Genomic DNA, 18621 nt, shown 5'->3' on the forward strand with positions numbered 1-18621 from the left:
CAGTACACACTTCACTGGAAATTGATGCAATCAAAGTGCCCTTAGCAAGGATTGTTATATGAGACAATGGCCAAGACAGTCATAGTCTACTGGGACTTAAATAAATTAATAGAGCAGAGAATGTGAACCATGGGAAACCAGTGGAGGGCAGGTGGTTAAATCATATTTGTAACACAACTGTTCTGGTTATCATCGTTACCTAACAAATCATTCCAAAAGTCAGTGGCATCAAGCAACAACCATTTTATAACACTCACAGATTCAGTGGGGCATGAATCTGGATACGACACAGTGGACATGGCTTGTGTCTGCTCTACAAGATCTGGGGCCTCATCTGGGACTGACTAGAACAGCCAGGGACAGGAATCATCTGGAGAATTCTTCATGCAAGTGACTAGTGCCTGGGCTGGGATGACTGAAAGTTTGGGCTCAGCTGGAACCGTCAACCAGAGCACCTACACTTGGCCTCTCTACATGGCTCAGAATTCCAAGAGTAACCTTGTGAGCAAGGAGAAAGTCCCATGACCTAGCATGACTTAACCTTGGAAGTCACATAACATCACTCCACCATACTCCATTGGTCAAAGCAGGTGCAAGTCCACCCAGATTCATGGGGAGGGGACATAACCCCCATTTCTCAATGGGAAAAATGTTAAGGGATTGGTGGCCCTGTCTTAAAAAGGCCACACCAAGGATCAATTTTCTGTTTCTCTTAAGGATCACCTCACTCTGGTATGCTTGGGATAGAGAGGTTTTCTCAATTCAGCTCCTACAATGTCCACAGCCAGCTGCTTCTGCATAAAGTGTGTCTTTTCCAGCTCAACTGAAGGCCATTATTCCCCTTGCTGAGGATCTTGGTGTTACATAATGGATTGTGGTTTCAATGTTGCAATTCTGCTACCTCCACAAGGATCTCCATGGAGAGGGCAGGAAACAGAGAGAGGCCTCCATTTCTCACTTCCCTTGACAAAAGCAGAACCACATTTGTGAGGATTCATCATATTTTGTGAAAAATTGAGAACCAAAAGGAATAAAAATATGTCAAGAAATGCAGACCTCAGGCTCCAAACAGACCAAGGCCTCTGGAAAGTACTGCCTGCATTCTCTCTGTGGTGGGAAACATGCCTGTTTGTGTGGCTGTCACCCCAGAGGGTAGGAGATGTTCCAGCTAAAAAAATGGCCTTCTCTGTCTGAGTAAGTCTACTGTTTTCAGGCACTAACAGCTTGTTTTCTGTAAAAAAAAATCTTGCTTTTGACCTTTCAAGATATGTAAGATTGTGCAGGATATCTCTATTTGCTTGTGGCACGTCTGCTTTGCCTCTGCAGAGGCAAGATGTTGTGGGGGAATAGAATTGGCAACCCCACAGTGTGTCTCTTTGGCTTGATTATTTTTAAGAACAAAAGACTCTGAAAGAAACTTTAACCTTCTCCCTAAGTGCTTAAAAAATTTTAAGATAAAAGTTCTCTCCCCAGAACATGCCATTACCATAGATAACCCTGGGGATCAGTAGACTGTGAGGGTCCCTGCTAAGCCCATTCTTATCAAAATTCCGATTATCAAACATTTGCTTTTCCATTTCCATGTCAATTGCTCTCCTCCCCTTTGAAGTCCCAAACCACTACCCTCAACACCCTCCTTTATCTTTAGATGAAGATGATATCTAAGCTGGCCGCTCGGCCATTTTGGTGAGTTGCTCAGTTTTCCTGTCTCCTGTGTATACATATTATAGAGGTTTGTTTGATTTTCTCCTGTTATTCTGTCTCATGTCAATTTAATTCGTAGACCATCCAAAAGAACCCAGAGGGTAAAGGATTCGTCTTCCTCCCCTACAATGCTGTGTTTGTTCTGGCTTTTATAGTCTCTGATTGATTACTCTTCACAAACACCACAAGGGAGCAGGAGTTTGTAAGCATGACCTGGCAAGTTCATGTTTATTGAGCTCACCTGAGTGTGTGGCACTTTTTCTCGCCTGATATTCTTTCCTTCACATGGTGTGGGGGTGGCTGTTTTTACCAAATATGTTTTGGTGGCCCACTCATATTTAGTAGTATCATGGAAATCACTAATTTTGGCCATTGATGAGGGGTCAGCAAGCCGAAGAGTTGAAAGAAAGATGTCTTGGACTTTCAAGGTCTGGCAGTAGCACTGTTTTATTTAGAGAATAGTGTGGAATAGCATGGGGACAGGACCCATGGGCAGTCAGAGCTGCTGCTGCTGCTGCTGACATGAGGACAGGACCCACGGGCAGTCAGAGCTGCTGCTGCTGCTGGCATGGGGACAGGACCCATGGGCAGTCAGAGCTGCTGCGTGGGGACAGGACCCATGGGCAGGAGGAGCTGCAGCTGCAAACATGGGTTGAGAGTAGGGCTAAATTTAAGGCATAGGTATGTGAGTTATCTCTCTACAAGACAAAGGAAAGAATATGTAAAAAAAAAGTCGTTAAAATGGTATCAGTGCAGGTGGGGTCTGGTTATTGGGTGGTCCTATAACTCTAGATAAGAATCAGACCAGATTAAGTCAGGATGTCCTATGCTTCCCAGAGGATGTTGGTGGTGGGGGGATTCAGCTACCTGTTACCAGACAAGCACAATAAACAAGACTTAAGTCCTTGCCTTCCCCATTAAGAGTTTCTAGAGGGGCCAGCTCTGTGGCCGAGGGTTAAGTTCATTCGCTCCGCTGCGGCAGCCCAGGGTTTGGATCCTGGGCGCGGACATGGCACCGCTCATCAGGCCATGTTGAGGCAGCATCCCACATCCCACAACTAGAAGGACCTGCAACTAAGATACACAACTATGTACAGGGGGAGTTGGGGGAGATAAAGGAGAAAAAAAAAGAAAAAAAAAAAAGATTGGCAACAGTCGTTAGCCCAGGTGCCAATCAAAAAAAAAGTTTCTAGAGATAAGGTCATCCCCACTTCCTCCTGGTGCAGAGAGGGAGACACCCCCTACAGGTGGAGACTTCCTTCACAAATGCAAATGTCTCTCATCAAAGAGCAAGCAAATTCCACTCCTCAGAGCCTCCTTCTCATCTGCAGTTTTTAAAAGTAACCAGCCTAAAATAATTCTCATCAGCCACGACCCTTAAAAAAGAAATAAAATTGACATCACAAACTACTACATCTTCTAAACCATTTTCTGTGCCATATACTCTGACAGTGTCTACTTTATTCTGTTGTATTTTTAAAAAAATTCTGGTGGTGACCACTAAATTTATTTCATGACTCACTAAGGAGTTGAAACTTGTAGTTTAAAAAACACTAGGATATCACAACTAATTTCAGAGGACTAATGGTATTTTGGATTAGGAAATGCTTCTAACCTACTGAAAGTAATGGTGTAAGTCTAAATTCATTGGTGTTAAGAATTACCCATGCTACCTGTGGTAGACAAACTTCTAAGATAGCCCCTGATGTAGATCAAGGCTGCCCCAGGGAGAAAAGCCCAAGGTGTCCTGGCCTACATACAGATCTATATCACCCTCCAGGAAGCATGGGATGTCTTGTCCTGATCTGATCTGATTCTTATCCAAAGTTGTAGGACCACCCAATAACCAGACCCCACCTGCACTGATACCATTGTAATGACTTTTTTTACATAATCTTTCCTTTGTCTTGTAAAGAAATAACTCACATCCCTATGCCTTATAAATTTAGCCCTACCTTCAAGCCATGTTTGCAGCTCTTCACTGCCGGTGGGTCCTGTCCCCAGGCCTGTAGCTCTTCACTGCCCATGGGTCCTGTCCCCATGCTATCCCATGCTGATAAAGGAACACTGCTACCAGAGCTTGAGAGTTCAAGAAATCTTTCTTTCAACTCCTCAGCTTACCGAGCCCACATCAGCCCCCAATGACTACTGCTTCCTGGTAGCCACATCCTTGTCTAGGCCCTTCCTCTTGAATATAGTCTGGGCCACTGACTTGCTACTAATTACTAGAATTAGTAATATAGTAAAAGTGATGGGATGCCATTTTTGTTATTGGTTTACAAAAGACTGTGACTATCATCTTGCTCACACTCACCCTCTTGCCACCACTCTCCTTCTGGCTCTTCACGTGCTTTCTCTAACCAATTAAGCTGGAGAGACCCATGCAGCAAGGCGCCAAGGTGTCTTGCAGGTCATCCCCCAGTTGAGCCTTTAGATAAGATCACAGTCCCAATCAACACCTTGATTGTAACCTTGTGTGAGACCCAGCTAAACCATGCCTGGATTACAGGAACTGTGAGATAATGAATAGTCTTTTTTAAGCAGCTAAGTTTCAGGGCAATTTGTTATGCAACAATAGATAACTAATACGTTATCTCTTAATAAAACACAAGAATGGAGTTTGCACTCTTGGCTTTGAGACAGTGTCCCTTTGCCTTCACGTACGCAACAACAACAACAAAAACATCTTTACTTGGGTATCTGTCTTTACTTGGAAATATAGCAGTAGCCTAGTCATTGACAAAGAAGCTTTTCCGGCCTATTTCTGAAAGTCAGTGACTAAAGATTCCTGCAGCACAAAGAAGATGAAGATTTTAGAGTCATGGTAATTTTAGTGTTAAGCATGATTTTTTTTAATCACAAAAGCACTCTGGATGGGACTATTTGGAGAAAGACAATGTTAAATTGCTTGATTTGACAAAATAGGGTTTTCTGAACCATGTGGGTTAAGACATTTATAAATAACACAATTGTTCAGAGTTGCATCACATATATACTCCTAAATGCAGGAATGTTGCAGGGTTCAGTTCTTGGACATCTCTTTCCCACCTACATTCACTACCTGAATGAATCAGCCAGTATCATGGGTCTAAATATCATCCAACTGCTGATTAAACCTAAAAATATGTCTCAAGTCTAGACTATTTCCTTGAATTCCAGATTTGTCTCTCCAACTGCCTACTCAACATCTCCATTTGGAGGTCTAGTAAGCATCTCACACTTAACACATCAATCTTCAAATCCTCACACACACACACACACACACACACCCTTTCCTATCTTAAAAAGTGACAATTTCATCTTTTGATCCTCATGCCAAAAAATCTTGGAGTTATTCTTGACTCCTCTCTTTCTTTCACCACTTGCATCTAATCTATTAGTAAGTCCCATTAGTTCTTCCTTTAAAATAATCCAGGGTCTGGCTGCTTCTCAGACCTCTGGTCCAAGTCTTTACTATCCTTCTGAATTGGTCTTCCTGCTTCTGCCTTTGCTCCCATACAGCCCATTCCTAACACAGCATCTGGGGGAAACTTATTAAAGCAAAAGTCAAATCCTGTCACCCCTGCTCACAACATAGCAATGGCTCTATCTCACTTAAAAAAGGCCCATGATGCCAGATTTAAACTGTGCCCTTCTCTTCCTCTCTGATTTTGTTGCCAGTCTGCCTTCTCCCTCGCTCCACTCATACTGGCCTCTTCTTTGCATGTTTCCATGACTGCTGCAAATGCTTTTTTCTTCAGATATCCACATGGATAACTCATTCAGTTCTTTCAGGTCTTTGCTCAAATACTAGTAGTGATTCCTTGACCACATTTTTGTAAATTGTAGTCACCTGTCCCATGCACCCAGAAAACTCTATCCCTCTTACCCATTGTATTTTTCTCCATTTCATTTCCACCTGCCGTAGCATACACTTTACCCTGAAACACCATACACATATATTTATTGTCTGTTTCCCAACATACCATATGAGCTACCTGAGGGCAGGCATTTTTGTCTGTATCCTCAGTGCCTAGAACAGTACTTGGTTCAGACCAGACATCACTAGCTATTTGCTGAATGAATGGATGAAGCTCTTTTTCTCACCAGGCATTCTTTGCTTTTCCATCCACATTAGAGGTATTCATTTGGTCATCCCTGAGCACCCAAAGCTCAAGGGAACCCAGTACAGAGACTGGTCATAGAGAAGAGGGACACATTTTGTCTTTAGCTGCGAATCACAATTGTGTGAGGTCTGATTTCCTTTAGGTATAGCCTTATTTCTTTCAGCTTAGACCTTACACACTGATGATAATTTAAGCAACTACGGGAAAGAAAAACATCTGGGGCCTTGATGGTCTGAAAGAATCAGAATAATATTGAAGTCAATGGAGCTCTAGTCTATGATTAATAAGAGCAATATTTCTGCATGCAAGAGGCATGAATATGCATGTTAGAGGAGAATTAGTCAAAATAAGGAATAATAAACCCTTGAGAAATGGATTTTAGAACATTTTTCAGATCTGACTCACCTTTAGACTTTGAAAAATCTCATGATACCCATCATTAGCATGTAGTGACTGTCTTAAAATATGTATGTGCCTTTTTCCCTAGACAAGACTTTGTAAATAATACTAGATTGATTTATATCCAAAGACCCACCCAAATAATGGAAAGAAATGCTGTAGAGAGAGGCCAGAAGCCTGAGACACTGCAGCCTGCATTCTTTTCTGAAGGCTTCACACTTTAGGGGAGGAATAAAAATCCACTTACTGAATCAAGATGGGGCAGCAATCAGAACTTTGAATTTCTTGGCATTTCCTAGTTTGAGGCTTAACCTTCTGAATACTTGAACATTATTACATGTGGTTTCTTAAAAGAGCCTCAAACAAAGAAAATCACTTAAGGAATGTCCTAAAAGACATATCATTTAGAGGAACTATGCTTCAGTCCTTCCAGACCTGAGTATACCTTTAAAGAGAGTTTCTCATGAATTGCTGGAATTTTCAATTGCACGAAAGACAATAATCCTGTGAACTCAAATTTCTCCTAACTCATGGTATCCAAACTACCCCAAAAGTTTCTTACCAATAATTCTCTTAAATGCATAATTTCAAAGCAAAAATAAGCTTTGAAAATATGCAAGCAGACCTCATTTACCATGGAGCCTGAGAGAAAGTAAGCAGGGACCAGTGGGTGTTGAGAAAGATGTTTTAATGAAAGAGGCCCGTGAGAGTGCAGTATCTCATTTATTTAACCAGTTGGAAAGGGGCTAATTTGGGTGTTTAGAAATGTATGGGTTCTCTTTTCAGTGATCATTCTTAGTAACATTAACATCTAATATTTATTGAGTACTTTTTATGTGTTAGGCAAAGAGCTTTAAATGGATTACTTCACTAATTCTTACAGCAGCTCTACGAGACAGGGACTGTTATCATTCCTAATTTACATGAGGAAAACTAGGGGGTAGTAAGGTTAAGTACTTTGACCGAGTTAGTCTACTTTGTAATTGTAGAGCCAGTCCCTACTCTGGTCTATATGACTGGAGTCCCTGCTCTTAAACAGGCAGCTGCTTGAGTCCAAACACGCCCCATTCAGCCCACCACCTTCCCTAGTCAGCCAAGGTAATTGCATTGAGGTACTAATGGCACTTCTGCAGCCGCGTCCCTCCCAGGAGGGTCTGGATGGAACCAATCAAGGTTCTACTGTCTGGAAATCTTCTGTGGCCCATCTCCAAATGCATCCATTTGCCTGTGCCTTTAGCCTAATGCCACCAAACGAACAGAATGGTGTTGTTCTTCCTTAAGTGGCCAGCAGACGGCTTTAATAAGTGGGGGTGGATCCAACCCTGTCAGATGCCTATATCATTTTGGAATCATGTTTCCAAGGATGAGATTAGATTCTTAAAGATTTATTCTAATACTTTGCATTTCCAAAGCATAGTCTTGTTGTTTCATATGTCTTTCTACTTACCAAGAAGTCATTCCTTTTCCATCTTCTTTATGTCCCAAAAGGATTATTGGCTGACTCAAGGGTTTAGAATAGTCGTGGAAGGCCAGGTGGGTAGGGGCTGGCTGGTTTCCTGGCACAATGTCTCAAGGCATTGGCTATGGCTCTATTTATGACCCATAAATAGTTCTCTCTTGGAGGAGAGAGACCAGTGGTTGCAAACCTATCTGTGTGGGTATCTGTGTGTTGGGGTAGGAGGGGATAGTATTGATATATACTCTAGTTGTTAAACCTACAGTTATTTTTAAGGGAGAAAGAATTCATAAAGCATAGGCTTGCACACAAACATTACTGTGAACAGTAAGTCAGTTAAACATTGAATACCTGCTGTGTGCCAGACACTGTGCAAGATGATAGGGACAAAATTGTAAGCAGACTCAGGTTCTGGCTTCCTGGGGTTTCCAGTCTACTGGGGGGAAATAAACAATGAAGGAAGACTGTAATTGTGCTTGTGCTCTGAAGGAGAGCTACCTAGTGTGATGTGAGCATCAATAGGGGAATTGAACATGGTCATGGAGGTCAGGGAGTGTCCTGATATTAATCAATTCTAGTATTATTTATAAACAGTCTGAGCTGAGATATGAAGGAAGAGGAGACATGAACTAGGCTAAGGAATAGGACATCCCTGGGCCAGACTCCAAAGTGGGTCAGGGTCACGTGATGGTGTGGCATGAATCCCTGACTGCAAGGAGACAGGAGGAAAGGAAAGAGTGGCTTCTGCCTCTGGGGTGCTCTCTGGGCCACAGCCTCTCCAGAGCTGTCATTCACGTGGATTTCCTCTCCCCTCTGAGGTCGTGGCCACTCTGAGTGGTAGTTAAGAGCAGCCACCAGGAGCCCAACAATTTAACAAAACCAATTCCTACTTCAGAAAATCAGCTACTTGAAGTTTCAAACCTGTACCCCTACTCTTCTCTAGTTTTCATTTATTCCTGAGTGTCTCTTCCGCCCAGCTATGGGAAATACATCCGCTAAAAAGTCCAGGTCCCCAGGTGAAGATCTGCAGCAGGAGAAGCAGCAGCCAGGCCCCAGTTAGCTCTTGCCGTCTCATTCCAGACTGCATCCCCACTGCAGGTAGGACCGAGGCCATTGACACCGCCAGGAGGCACTCACATAATTCTCTATGGTGGTGGACTGCCTTGACATGGCAGTTGGCAAAAGTACTTCTCCCTTCAAGAAATTTTCCATCCAGATGAGGTAGAAGGAACAACCCCTAGAAGCAAAATGTTGGTAAGTGAGAAAATGCAGTTCTTCCTCCTAGTCTACCCTGGTGGGTCACTGCCACTGTCTGGGGGCCAACGTTTCCACCCCTCAGTCAGTGACGGCAGCACACCCTCTCCTCATTCACAAGGCCAGAGAGGCACAAGGATTAAAGGCCTGGCTGACAAATGCAATGGGATTAGGAGCTTCCTTCTTTGAGCACTTAACATCCCATCTGGTTTTATCTCCCAACGATGAGCCTTAATTGCAACTCAGAAGTAAAGGCTGCCATCCACAGGCTTCTACTTATGGTTCCTTGCATCTCAGAGACACTGACTGACTGATTGTGTATGCACTTGGATCCCATATCAGATGAGGAAGGGCATATACACCATGTGACTGAGCCAGCCCCATGCTGACCATCTTTCTCCTCATCCTCTTTTAGGCAGAGGGACCAACTTTCAAGCAGAGCCAGCCCTTACAGACATGAAAGTGTGGGGCACATAGGCCCAGCAGGCCAGTGCAGTCCCTAGGAGGGGCATGGGAAATGACAAAGACATGACACAACCCCTCAACTTCCAGAAGAGAAAAAAAGAAACAACTTGCAAATGATGTCATAAAGGAACAATACACAAAAACATCAAGGTCAAATAGGAAAGAAGACCATTACTGTAGCCTTGTGATTTGTGACCCACTCCCTCAGCCAGTGGGGTGCTGTGGTGCTGGGACATAGGGAAGGTCCATAGTGCTGCCAGCTATGGGTAGTATCTCCCCTCTGGGGCTTCCAGAGAGGACTACATGCCCTCTTCCTCTGCACAGATTCCTGCCTTCAGACTCAAGCTCTCTAATGTCCACTTCTATCTCCCTTGTTTTTGGCAGAAGCCCCCGGGCCTCTTTCTTCTTGCATAACAAGTTCCAAATCCCCCTGACAAAACCAATCTCTGCCTGTGAAGGCCATCTCTGAAGACTTCCTGATTCCAGTGGTCTGGAAATCACACAGTGTGACTAGACTTAGGCACTCTCCCCTGGCAGCCTCAGGCCCCCGGGGTCTCCCTCAGCTGGGCTGAGTCCCTTCATTGCTTGAAGCTTCTCCATCAGTGAGGGCAACTGGGCTGCGGCTGCGCTCAGGATGGAGGAACAAGCTTTCTGGGCTGCTACATTGCCTGAGATGAGGATCTACTTCACTGGTTTTCAACTCAGGCTGCACTTTAGAATCACCAGGGGAGCTTTTAAAAGCTACCATTGCCTGCGCCCAGCCCAGCCCTTTGAAACCAGAATATGTGGAGCCACAACAGGGAAAGATAGTTTTAAACGCTCTCCGGGTGATTCTAATGTGCATCCAGTGTTGGGGACCAGTGATTTACCCCCTCCTAGTCCACACCCTCTTCCCTAAATCTGTTAGGACACAGGAGTTGACCTTCTTACTCATCCAGTCTCTGGCTTCAGATAATAAAATACGTAATAAATTTACCAGTGTGAATCCCAGCCAGGAGAGATAGAAAGGTGGGAAAGGAGAAAGACTTATGCTCCCACAAGCTTCACTCTCTCTTGACCAGACTTGCTTAACTGAGAGATTCACTCCTGTAGGAGTTTTTTTTTTTTTTTTTTTTTAATTCTGGAAATATCCAATGTTTACAGCATGCCCTCCAAACTCAAACATTCAGTTCTTCCTGCAAACCCTTTGAAAATCATTCTTCTTAAAAAATCAAGGTCACTTCACTTGGACTAGCTTCTTATCCCATGACCCATCTAGAATGGCAGGTGCTTAACAATTCAGGAGACTGGGCACCAGCTGTGATTTGTAAGATGACATCAGGCTTCTCCAACCTCGTGCACACCTGGCCCTTTGCTTGGATCCAACAGGCTTCCCAAGGAGACATCCAGTCCAGCCAAATGGAGGGGCAGCTCCAGGACCTGCAGGTGGTTCTTACTCTGACCTCTGTTATGATGTCTCTGGGAGCATCTCCAATCTAGCCCGCTCGGGGTGGTAATGGATCCTTGTTTTAAATAGTATACGAAGCACAGTAAGAAACGAATTCCATTTAGGTAATGGAAAGAATCAAATTGGCTGAAACTCAGATCAAAGCTCATTAAACTTGCTCTGACTCTTAGACAACCACAGATAACATCAGAGAAATGTTGACTTTTTTTTTTCTCCTTTTTGACCCCACCCCCACACCCAGACCTCTTTGTTGAGACAAATGCTCACATGAAATAAGATCATGTTGTATTTTAAATGGAGAAATTAGATTCTGGTTGGGTTTTACAAGTCCCCCCAAATCTCTTGAATGAACCCAATTTATTTGGTCACACATTTTCAGGGTGAGCTCATGTGAAATCACAACAAACTTCATCTTGAATTCTGTAATCTGCTCATTCTCCAGAGCATCTGCTTCAAATATCGTTTGGCATTTTCATTCTCGAGCAATGCTGGTGCCAGGTCATAGCAATTATGGGCAAATGTCAGTCTCCAAGTCTGCCGTTGTGGGTTAAATGTACATGGTTTAAAGCATACAGCAAGGTGCCTGCTCTGTCCCTTGGGGTGGGGACCCACAAGCAGGGGCATGTTCAGCCGCAGAGAAGGAGACACTACCTGACAGGGTGTGACACTGGAGACATCTGCCAGCTAAAATGCTGGAAGAGCTACAGTCCCTTTGGGCCAGTGGCCAATGCACCCACTACTGGCAAGTGTCCTCACTCAAACCTTTGTCAGAAAGGACCGGTTTCAGAATGTAAGAGTGGAGCTTGCATTAGATTGCTTTGGGCTGCCTTAATAAAGTGCCACAGACTGGCTGGCTTAGATGACAGAAATGTCCTGCCTGACAGTGCTAGAGGCCAGAAGTCTCAGATCTAGGTATTGGCAGGGTTGTTTCCTTCTGAGGGTAATGAGGAAGGGTCTGTGCAGGCCTCCCTCCTTGGTTTGTGGATGGCCATCTTCTCCCTGTCTCTTCACATCAGCTTTCCTCTGTGGGTATCTGTCTCTGTGTCCAAATTTCCCTTTTTTATAAGGACACCAGTCATTGGATTTAGGGCCTACCCTCGTAACCTCATTTTAACTTGATTACCTCTATAAAGACTGTCTCCAAATAGGGTCACATTCTAACATACCGGGATTAAGGCTACAGTGTATATTTTTTGGGAAGGGACACAATTCAACCCATAACAGAACACAAAAACGGAATCCAGTAATAACAGGTAACATTCATTGAGAATTTATGCTATCAATTCGACATTGCTTCAAGTGCTTTACATTGATAAACTAATTGATTTAATTCTCACAACCCTATAAAGTCAGTACCTTCATTATTCAAATCTTAGAATTGAAGAAATTGAGTCACGGCCAAGTTAAGTAACTTGCCCAAGGTCACACTGCTAGTAAGAGCTGGGCCAGGACTCAGAAACAGGTAGCCTGATTCCAGAGTGGATTCTGTCAATAACCTTGATATTTGATATTGGTGGCAACAAGGAGCAGTGCCTCACAGACTTCCAGCGATGGGGAACTTAACTGACCAAAGGCTCAGCTGCTGCCCTCTGAAATCCATCGCCATATTTGCACCGAGGCCACACTTCACACAGGCAGCTCCTGGCTAGTGCCCGAACAATGACACCATACCAAGGCAGCCCATTCTGGGAGTTGTGGGACTCCTGTGGCAGCCACTGATGGGCTTATGGATTCCCTCACAGCCAGCTCCAAAGTTTCTCACACTGCAGGGTAATCTGGGATGCTTCTGCTCTGCCCTCTCTCCCTGCATCACAGTCCAAGGGTGGTGGGAGCTCCCAGCTCTCTCCAGCTCCCTCATTTTCTTGTAGAGGTGTTTTGCCTCATAAATCCTGGCATGTTTAATCACGTGTTGGTCCTGAACTAACACAGTATTTAATTCAAAAGTTTCAGAAAATATATAGGTTTAATTCTGTCTGGTTCAAATTGATTTAGTTCACTAGTTTTTTAGAAACTAACACTAAAATAAATGTATTTTTCACTAGATATAGTTAGTGATTCTGTAAGATGCATTTTTGTTTTGCATTTAGGAAATTTGTGTAGCTTAGGCCAGTTCTAATGCTGTTTCTGTCCTTGTCCTTGCTCAGACACACAGATCTCCCAGAGCCCAGTACACCTAGGCCCTCAGCAATGGGGGGACGGACAAATGGACAGATGGCCTGCCTGCAGGGATGAAAGTCTGCTTCTCCCCTGGTATTCTCTACACTGAGTTTGGCTGGAGAAGGGAGGTGAAGGCAGACCAGGTTGACGATGGGATCCTGTTGTAAGAGCATTACCTGGACACTTGCCCCTTCATGAGAACCAAGCACTCTCCCAATGTGTCTGGTTCAGCACCTGGGGGGATGGGAGAGGCTCTCATGGGATTCAGGAGATCAGATACCTTGTGAAGGCAGGAATGCTGGTCTCTGGTAATGGCTTACCCTGGGTGGTTATGTTAGTAAAATAAACCCCTTTCCTCTTTTCCTTTACCAGTTGAATCACTCACCTTGGTACTAACTCCCTCAGGCTAGGTCAGGGCCTTTCCTCCCAGCCTTAGCTCTACTGCTAGTTAGCTATCTAGTGGGCTTTTAACTTCTTTCGGCCTCAGCCTCCCCTTTGATAGTTAAACTGAACTGAATTCCACAATGAGGGGTTGGGATGAATGATCTCTAAGGTCCTTCTCTATGCTAATATTCTCTGAAATGCCCATCTTGGAACGAACACTGATCAGCCCAGACAAATTTAACATGACTGCTGATAGTCCTAGTGATTATTCTGCAGAAATTTTGCAAGTAAGTATATTTCTTGATTTATGGAGTAGGTGCTGCCTAGCAGGCTTAGAAATAGAGCAAATGTTGGTAAAGCAGATGATATTTTCCAGTTGACTTTTATGATAACCAGAGCTCTGTTTTCACGGAAAAAATCCATCAGTATGCTGAGTCGCAAACATTTGGGAAGAAGGCTGATGGTTATTTCCAATTGCATAGAAAGCAGCATTCATCCATTCCACAGATGCTCATGGAAAGACTGCCATGTGCCCACAGCATCCTAGGAGCAAGGGACCCAGCAGTGAGCAATGCAGACACACATATCTGCTCTCACAGAGCACACATCTTGGGATGGGGAGCCAGGCAGTAATAAAAAATAGAGAAAGTGTAGAGTATGTCAAATGATGATATGCTATGGAGAAACTGAAGCAGGGAAGAGAGAGGAAGAGCTGAGGTGGAGGTGGGGATGGACAGGGACAGCTTCTCTGAGTAGGTGACATTCAAACAGGCCCTGATGAAGGGAGGAGACATCCACATGGACACTGGGGATGCATTCCAAGGAAGAGATAGCAGCCAGTGCAAAGGCCCTGAGACAAAAGTCTGGGATGGTCAAGAAACAGTATAAAGCCAGTGGGCTGAACTGGGGTTAGCAGAGGGAAGAGCAGTGGGACAGAGGTCAAAGGCAGCTGGACACCAGGCTCTGCAGACCTCACAGGGCCAGCCACCATCTGCCTTCCCTTCCTTCCTCAAGTTATCTCTGCTGCTGGCCCTTCCCATGAACAAACATCCATAGCCCAGATTCCTAGAGGCCCAGCTCTAGGACCTTCTCTGATGTCTCTGGCCACAGCCATTGCTGAAGTCCCTTGCTGATATCGACAGCACTCCTTACTTCCTAGGTCTTCTGGTGCCACCGTGTTGAGTCCCATCATTTCCTGTGTGTGTCTTTACTTCTGTCTAGATTCTTCCTGTGTCAGGGTAAACCATAGTGGGCCTTTCCCTGTATTTCCTACAACAGTTGGTGCAGTGTTAAGCATCAGCTAATGCAGAGAGGATACTTGTAACATGGAAACTCTGACTTGACATTTCGAGCTTCAAGAATGTTATTAGCTCTTTTTCCTTTTGTCTGACTCTGAGAGAAAATGCTTTACAGGGATTGCTTAATCTTGTCTATTAATCAATATTCTTACTTTAAATATAATGATCTAATTTAAGAAATAGCTCAGCCACAAATTCCAATATTACAGAGGTTCGAAGTTTGCTACATTTGCTCTGCTTTATCGAGTTATCATTGGAAAATAGAGCAAATTTTTTCAAATAATCCTCAATTTTCTGTATGCTAGAATACAAAATAGATTTTTTTTTACCCTGAAAGTAACTCTCAAACCATAAGAATATAATATTCTACAATTCTTAGATACTGACTCTTAGCTCAGTGCAAGAGTGGGCAGCTTTCCTGAGACGGAGGCCACGCTCTGTCCTTAGAGCTCTCTGTGATCCTCCTGAAGATGGGCCTCTCGCCTTGTTCATCCATGGTCCCCAGTGTCCAGAGACCTGGTAAGGGCCCAATAAATGCCACTCTTTAAGTTACTATTATCATCCCTGTTATACAGATAAGAAAGTTATAATTCAAGGTTGTAATTTTATGAAGGTCACACTGAGAATTAATGGCAGATTCAAGGCTGGGACCAATTTTTTTTCTGACAAAGCTGTTATGAACCCATGTTCACAGATTAATTGTTAGCACTCAGCACTTTGGAATACAGAATAGGACACAAAACGTTGTATCTAAGCAACATGACTCTCTATTTTGCACTTAGTAAATTCGTACATAACTCTGACGGAACAAATGGGGCAGCTTCTTAGATCCCTGGCAGGTGGAGAAAGATGTGGGGATCCTGAGTAGAGACGCAGAAGGAGGATCCCAGATCCAAGCCGGTCCTTGGAGAGCACAGTGATGTCAGTTAAAGAAGGTGCCTGGGAGGAGAACAGCGACAGGGGCACTTGCTATTTTTTTCTGTGGTGAAAAAAGTTGCCACTTTTTTCCTGAGTCCCATAATTTATAAGTATTTGGATGAATCCTGTTAGATGGTGGGATAAAATCTGGATACAAATCAGGCCTTGAGGTAGAGACATAAGTGATTTCTACTGACTGGCCACTAGGTGAGTATGATACTGTCTGGTCAGGAGCCAGGAGAAGAGATAAGTGGGAAGAAATGTTCCAGAAACTATCATCCATGGGATAGCCTAGGCCTGGGAAAGAGGCTCTGCAGCCTGGTCTCTGCAGATGGGTGGGTGAGTGATCTAAGCAGGGCTTCGTTCTCTCCAGGAATGGTGAGCAGGAAGAGTAGGGGGTTTAAGGTCAGGGTGGTGGTTTCAGCCTGCCCCATCCAGCTCCCACCCTCACAAGCCAATGCCTTATCTTTGGCTATGTCCCCTTGGGGAGACATAAGAGAAGCCACAGAGTCTGGAGAGCTTGGTTCTAGCCCAACTCAGATGCTCCTTTTACAGCCTTGGGCAAGATTTCTTTTTCTCTTGTCTTCCATTTTGTAGAAGGAGGTTGCTTAACAAATGATCACTAAGATTTTTCAGTTGAACACTCTACGATTCCATGATGTTCTTCCCTTGGATCACAAGAATTTGCTGAAGATGAAGTCCGATGGAGAGGAATAAGAAAGGATGGGTAATTTTGGAAAAGCTGGGGTGGGAGGCAAGGAGTGGGGCTTTACATAATTTTGGCATCTCCCTGTTGCAGCAGGTGTCTCATCAGGTAATTTCTTTGGCATCTCTTCCTTTAGATCTAGTTCCAGTGGGGAAAAAAAGACAGGGAAGTGGTCCATGCCATGTTGGGAAAAATGAAGCCCTCTTCCGTTTTTTGCCGTGACAAATTGAAATGGCAAGCAATAGGCTATATTGGAGTATATGAGGAAGCCATTTGGTATAAACCTAATTCAGCCTGACTTTGTTTTTCCAAAAGGGCCTGACTGTGACTGTTGAGCATGCATTGTATATCTGCTTTAAAACATTTCCTATGGCAGGAACAAAGGTCCTTGAGATAAAGGTGCAACTTCCCCCTACATTGGCATTTCCTTAGGGATAAGCATCTTTCCTTAGCCTAGGAACTGATTGCTACGCTCACCTTTGACCACCCAGCTCACCTGTGACCACCCAGCTCCAGAGAGCAGACCTGCCACCCTGCTGTGTTCACCGAGACAGCAGACCTACCTACTGTTTCCATCAATCGCTGTGCCAACAGAGCAGTCTCCCTGCTATTGTAAAAGGGACATTTCAATCCTATGTGAAACATCCTCTCTGGGGGTATATAACCACTCTGTACACCCCACTTCTTTGGTGCCCTTTCTTCCTTTGGGAAGAAAGGCCCTGGGCCATGGTCCTCAGATTTCAGCTCAGAATAAATTCTCCCAAATTTTCATTTATAGATTGGTTATGGATTATTTTTGTCGACAGCCACTAATTAAAACCTACATCTGGGTAACGTTTAGCTGTTCTTCCCAGCTGACTCAAGCCTCCAGCCCACATTTCCTGGCTCAGCCTAAAGTTTCCCAGTCTGTCACCCCCATTTTATGGATGAATGATCCCAATACTCAGACAGCTGACATTATCTTGCCCAAGCTTACAAATAGTGCCAATTATTTTACCCAGAAACCACAAGCAAACGTGAGCAATCCAGAATGATCAAAAAGCAAACATAGTGGGATGTCATGGCACCCTCCTTAAATAGCCTTTTTGAAACCTCTTCAGCTTATAAATAGTGACTAATTTAACTCCATGAAAGTAAATTGGCTCTGGGTCAGATCATTTGTGTCTGCTTGCGGGAAGACGAATTGCTTAACAGATCCAGCCAAATATCATAGCCTAAATATTGGCCCTAGTAGAACTGTTGAGCTGAAGTTTTCAGAGCACAATTCATAACATTCCTCCCCTCTGCTTCTCTCACTGTGTGTAACGTGCTCTTTTCCTCTTTCTTAAACTCCAGACGGGAGCTCCCAGAGCGACTTCACCCTCTTTGACACATGCAGTTTTCTGATTTATGGGAATCATGAAAGATTATCCTACTGTATCTGAATGAAGGTCCTCACTGTGAAAACTCCACAGAGACCACAGACATGGACACTGCAGCAGCCAGGCCTCCTGCCTTTGAAAAGAGCCACTCAGCACGCCTCCAGCAGCTTGGGTGTGCCTTGGACTCAGGGGGCCTGTTTTTGCTAGGAAGTTTTTACAGATTAGGGAGCTTTCCTGGGCTCTGTGTAAAGGCTGCCTGTAGACATTTGTTTAGTCTGTGTATGGTAAAGATTTACAGACTCTTAGAGTTGAGCCCTGGGAACGGAGCAGAGAGAGCCCAGGGGACAAAGAAGCAGACACTGTTGGCAGCCCAGTCACTGCCAAGACTATGACTTTACTAGCTTACCTGGAGCTGTCTGGACTCTAAGTAGTTCACACAAGAGATGCCCGAGCCAGACCTAGTCTGCATCCCCAATTTGATCGTGGCTAAGTTGTGGTGAATAAGGGTCTGGGCAGAGATCTAACAAGTGTGGATGGGCATGGGATGTGTTTCTCTGTTTCCTTGGATGAAATGTCTGGTACTTACCGCTGACTTCTGCCTTACGGAGGGAGCTAGGGGAAAAGAACTTCCTTCCCGGGCTTCCGTTGTTGTCTGGGCCTGGAGAACAGCAGGAAAGTAAGAAAGCAGTATGCGATAGTGGTTCAGAGCTCACACTGAGTCTGGCAAGATACGTGCTCCATCCCATGTCCACCATGGCTTAATGAGCTTTTGTGGTCACAGGCAATGAACAATCTTGGCTTTCTAAGGGCTGGAGCCTAGATCCAAGTTGAACAAGAGAACTTAATTGTTCTTTTTACTAAACTAACAGAACTTTGGCTCTTCCAGGTGGTCCAGGAGAGCCCACAAAGTAGAATGGAGAAGAAGGTTCTCAGGAGAGTGAAGCTTTAGGATAGGGTGGGTAAGCT

General features: G+C 44.3%; 1 protein-coding gene across 1 annotated transcript in view; it reads left to right on the plus strand.

Annotated features, from left to right (window-relative positions):
• The first annotated feature begins 1059 nt into the window (after positions 1–1059).
• LOC103559689 (cytochrome P450 2C19-like) overlaps positions 1060–18621 on the plus strand; it is a 70239-nt gene continuing 52677 nt past the window's right edge. The window contains exon 1 of the mRNA XM_008533403.2: positions 1060–1194. The gene's annotated coding sequence lies outside the window, so the exon portion shown is untranslated. The remainder of the gene's footprint in view (positions 1195–18621) is intronic.

The sequence above is a fragment of the Equus przewalskii genome, chromosome 1, assembly GCF_037783145.1.
Source record: "Equus przewalskii isolate Varuska chromosome 1, EquPr2, whole genome shotgun sequence".
In the NCBI taxonomy this organism is placed as follows: domain Eukaryota; kingdom Metazoa; phylum Chordata; class Mammalia; order Perissodactyla; family Equidae; genus Equus; species Equus przewalskii.